The sequence below is a fragment of the Chrysochloris asiatica genome, unplaced genomic scaffold (genome assembly GCF_000296735.1).
Source record: "Chrysochloris asiatica unplaced genomic scaffold, ChrAsi1.0 scaffold00235, whole genome shotgun sequence".
Classification (NCBI taxonomy): domain Eukaryota; kingdom Metazoa; phylum Chordata; class Mammalia; order Afrosoricida; family Chrysochloridae; genus Chrysochloris; species Chrysochloris asiatica.
In genome coordinates this window covers 2,961,623-2,966,955 of record NW_006408753.1, presented here as the reverse complement: position 1 = coordinate 2,966,955, position 5,333 = coordinate 2,961,623, and the positions used below count along the sequence as shown (strand labels likewise).

The 5,333-nt window shown below is 35.4% G+C and overlaps 1 protein-coding gene across 1 annotated transcript in view; it reads right to left on the bottom strand.

Moving 5' to 3' along the window:
• The window catches only part of MDGA2 (MAM domain containing glycosylphosphatidylinositol anchor 2), a 1,390,890-nt gene that overhangs the window by 1,123,884 nt on the left and 261,673 nt on the right, over positions 1-5,333 (bottom strand). The window lies entirely within an intron of this gene.

The following is a 5,333-nucleotide window of genomic DNA, read 5'->3' as shown; positions in this document are numbered from 1 at the left end:
CGTTCTGACTGATAATAACCCTGCACAGGGTTTCTGAGGCTTTTTAAATCTTTGTGGGAGCAGAAAGCCTCATCTTTCTGCCATGTAGCAGTTGGTGTGTTTGAACTGTCCGCCTTGTGGTTTGCAGTTGCGTGATTATCCTACAGAGCCATCACACTCCCCCATAAAGTTGCTGAATGCAGCTTGATAATTTGTAAGTTCACAGGCAATATGACACTGGCTGTGTAGGGACCAGACCAGTAGCCATCAAGTTTATTCTGTCTTATGGTGACCCATTAAGTCACCACTTAATTTACAATGCTCATTTGTTTGAATTAGGTTGCCAGACCTTTCTTTTGATGTCCCTCTAGGTAGACTTGAACCTCCAACTTTTCAGTTAGGAACTATGTGCATTAGCCACTTGCAGCAGCCAACAATAAGCAGTTTTAAAACTTAGATCTGAATGATTCTGTGGGGTTGTTACTATTAAGTGCTCCTTCATTTATTAGATGAGGAATCCCCGGGCTCAGAGAGGTTAAACAGGCTGAGGGGCTTTGGCTTGATAGGATGTGTTTGGGGGTGTCCTACGGTGGCAGCCAGGATGGGAAGCAGTCTCCCATGGCCCTCAGATTATCTTCCCTAGTCTTTGATTTCTCATGACCACTCAAGATAACTGTGGTTATCTATCAGTTAATAGGGTAGCATTATGGCTCTGTAGGATAAGCACTGGACTGCTAACTACAGGCTTTCTGTTTCTATAAAGAATTATGGCTTTGCGTAGTGGTTACGAATCGGGCTGTGAACCTTAAGGTCAGCAGTTTTAAACTACCAGCTGTTCCGCGGGAGAAAGATGAGGCTTTCTGCTCCCGTAATGATTTACAGCCTCGGAAACCCTGTACAGGGTCACTATGGGTTGGAATCGACACAACGGCACTTAACAACAACAAACCCTATATAGTTCGTTATGATTTGTACAGTTTGCTATGATTTGGAACTTAACAACAACATCAATTAATAAGTATTTTAATTAGCTCAGTAATTTCTAATGTATATAAAATTTGGAGAAACTATAAAATGTAAAGTCAGAGGCTACTTAAATTGAAGACACATCACAAATACTGGCAAACATTTTTTAATTGTTAATGTAAATAAACAAAAATACAATGCAAGGCACAGAAATTAGTTTTGTGTACAACTTACCTGGAAAACATTACATTAAGTAATGATTGATATAATATTGAATTTTAAGTGCTCTTGTTTGAAAGTTAAGTATTTATCCAACAGCTCTGCAACAAGACCACTGGCCATGATTTATTAATTGTAAATCTCTGACTTTACAATCAACACGCAGACAACAGCATCTGCTACGTATTCTCTCCTTGTAATTCTTTTAGTTTCCCTGGAGAATTTTGAGGATATTGACTGTTTTACATGTCCCAGATTACATGTTTTTACTAACTTTTTGATTGAGCTGATATTCCTACAATAAAATGCTGAGCAAATAAAAGAAAGTATTTTCATTATGAAGTTGTACTGGATAAGACGGAAAAAGAAATCTTTGATTCATGATGTTACTTTCCATTATTAGAAAAGAATCCTTACCCTTGTAAGCTAATAGAAGTAAATACAAGATCACACAATGTCCTTCTACCATGGTAGGGACAAGAGAAACCATGTTCAATAAAGAGAACAGAAGAAAACGTTCTTTCAGGAGTTTATCTACAAAGACCTGTTTAAGAATACACTCTTAAGTCAGGGAGAAAAATAATGAAACTTTTTATTGTTATGTGCACTAGAACAAGTCTAAACACATTAGCAAATCATATAAAACTATCCTGATCTTTAGGAAAACAACAAAAAAAATAATAAACATCGAGCCTGACATTGAGAGAGATCAAATCTATAGTTTATAGATAAAATGAGGAGGATCAAGTTTAACAGTATTATATATATATGAGTATATCCTATGTATCATTACATATTTTGATCTGTACATTTAAAAAGCAATACTGAAAAAAAAGCGTTCCTCATCCATTGCCACAACATCACCAATCACAATTTACGAAGCCGTACTTTATGAATTACACAGCTGGGAAATAGCCATCCTGGGTTGCAGTACTTAGCAAATTTTACATTTTTTAAAATTTTGTTAAGATTCTTTGTTATATCATGTGCTAATATGTTCACATTTCTCCAGAATAGTTCATCACAGTCCACACTTAAAATCAAAGTTGTATGTTCATTATTTGGGCATACTTCTTCAAATTATTCCATCTGGATTTGATTCATAACATAATGGAACAGAGATGCGTAAAATGAATCGGCTGCCTTCCCACTGGCTAATCTTCATTAGCGTGAGATATTTTAGGCACATAGAAAAGATTCAAGTTTGGAAATATCAAATTGCATACATACATGCAGGTTTGGCTTACTTCCTATTGTTAGGAAAATTAATAAAAGCATATTTTATACTTCTGTTCCAATATGTAAATATAGTTTTGCCTTCTATTTGTGGAGAATTATAATTACTCAATCAAATTCATGTTCTTGTATTTATAACCAAAATATACATAAACACTACTTTTCCCTAGAAAAAGAAAGTATTTTTATACATTTTAAGCAGATAACTATAATGTATTTTAATGTGAATCACTAAGATCCTAACCAGGCATTGTACTGTAGCTCCCTTCCACTATTAGTTTACATACATATAACTTCTAGCTAGTGAGAAGAACACAGATTGGCTACTTCAAAGGAAATGAAACAAATAAAAGACAAAACAGGGGCAGAACTTGCATTTATCTTTTGATGTGTTTTTGTGCTTACTAAATTTGAACAGCCGGGCTTAGCCTCCTGAAAAGGGACAGTTCACAGACACTGTAATTCCATGCTTGAGAATTTACAAATAGATTTCTTTTTTCAGTCAGACCTAATTTAGTCTACTAAAATTGCACATTCTATGGTTTTCTGTCCTGGCATTTATTTCTGTCCTGACAACCACAAGGAAATATGTGCCTAAATTTAACTTGAAGATTAAACAAAATGAGCAATTTAGGAGTAGATATTATTGGGAAATTTATCAGCACCAAAAGTGTTTCAATTTGGTTTGCTTGTTTTTTGAATCTGCAAGTTTACCTCCACTGAAAAATCAAGTGTAGACTGTGGCAAAACAGAATGATAAAACATTCATAGAACCATGTACAGCCCACCACTTAAGTCTGTATAGTTCATGTCTTTCTTAAGGTTTAAAACTATATTGCACACATTGTGTCATATTCTCCTATTGCCTAAATGCCCTGGTTTTCCTTAAACATCTTACAGAAGTTAAATTAAACCACTGACTGAAGGGTCATTTGAAATCATAAACCAGTAACAGAAATTCATAACTTAGATTACTTTGGCTATTTCGATTGTAAATGAGACTCTGTTTATTGAGAATAAGAAAATGCAGTCTACAAGAAATGATAAAATTAGTAGTAGATGATACATGAGGAGGATTAAAAAAGTTAATAAAAACAAAATCCATTATCTTTTCATTCTTTTTCCATGAATTTTTTGAAGCTTCTTCACATACTGATTTAATTAATTGAGTTCGAAAGTCTGAAATGAGAATGCACTAAAAATTAAATTTGGCACTTACCACCAAGGTCGTATCATCAAAACGTTATTGTTAGGTGCTTTTGAGTCAGTTTCACTCCTAACAACCCTGATCACAGCAGAATGAATACTGTCCAGCTCTGCTCCATTCTCAGAACTATTGTTATGTTTGAGCCCAGTGTCGCTGTCACTGTGTCAATCCATCACGTTGGGGAGCATTCCTTTTTTCACTAACCCTCCAGTCTACCAAGCACGATGACCTCCAAGGACTGCTCTTGCTGCCAATATGTCCAAAGGAACAGAGACAAAATCTCAGTATCCTGGCTTCAAAGGAGCATTCTGGCTGTATTTCTTCCAAGACAGATTGGTTTGTCCTGTTAACAGTCCATGGTATTTTCAATATTCTTCATTAACACAATAATTCAAATGCATCAATTCTTCTACAATCTTCCTTATTCATTGTCCAACTGTTAGTGCATATGAGGAAATTGAAAATACTATGTATGGCATAGGTCAGGCGTACCTTAGTCTTCAGAGTGACAGTTTTGCTATCCAAAATTGTTGTTAAGTGCCATGAGTCAATTCCAACTTATAGCGACCCTGTATATGGTTTACGAGTAGTGGCCGTTGTATTTGAACCGTTATTAATTCCTACTAAACTAAACCAGATATTCAAAAACAAATAGCTGATTTCTGGACTGGTATTATTGTTGTAGTTGTATACCATTAAGTTGGTTCTAGCCCATCGTGATCCTACATAGGGTTTTTAAGAGTGACTGGTGGGTTTGAACTCCCAAACTGTATAGTGCTTATTCTATAATGCCACACCAGGCTAGGGGAGGATAAATAAAGGATGGTCCTGGGCCATATGCTAGCAAGAATGTAAGTTGTCAAAAGCAAGTTGAAGAGAATTTCACTAGTGCAAGATGAGATAATTTTAGCATTGAAAGGTGTCATGATATCACTGATAAAAATGCATCCAGTATTTCTACATCTCTATAATCATAATGACAGAAAAAAAGTCAGTCACTATTGTAGAAGGTTAAACATCAACACATTAATTTCACAGTTGATAAATAAAATAAAAATGGTAATCATTTATCATGCTTTCTGGGTAATGAAATTTGAAGTTCAGTCAAAAAGTATTGTTACTAAAGTTCTAGTTCCTACATGCAGTCCTCCCCCCACACACCCCAATAAAACATGTACATATAAAAATAAAGTTTTGGTTGAAACATAACTTTTTGTTTGTTTGTACTTTATTTCAAAAGATAGTCATCAGTAGGAGCAAATCAATGGAGTTGTAACAAAATTCCACAAACCAAGTGGCTCATAAAAACAGAGATTTACTGTCTCACAGTCTAAGGTCAGGGTGTTGGCCATGTTGGGTTGGCCATGTTGGTTCCTTCTGTGTGTCTTCTCATTTATAAGACCAGTCATACAGGCTGAGGACCAAGTGTACTCCAATACGACTGATTTCCAAGCAGGAAAATGTTCACAGGTATAGGTGTTAGGACAAAATATAACTTTTTGAGCTGACTTTTCTCCTTTGAATTTAAGTGACACAGCAAATCCCCTTGGAAGCCACTGTTTCACCAGACCTTTTTTTGAAGGCACTTGAAGGAGACTAGGACAATTATTTTGCTAAGAGAACTTTTCTACAGTCATCCACAGATTGCAGAGACAGGATTAAACAAGTTGTTTTTTGCAATAAACTTGGAACCATAGTAAAACAGCTCTTCGACTAACATATATAT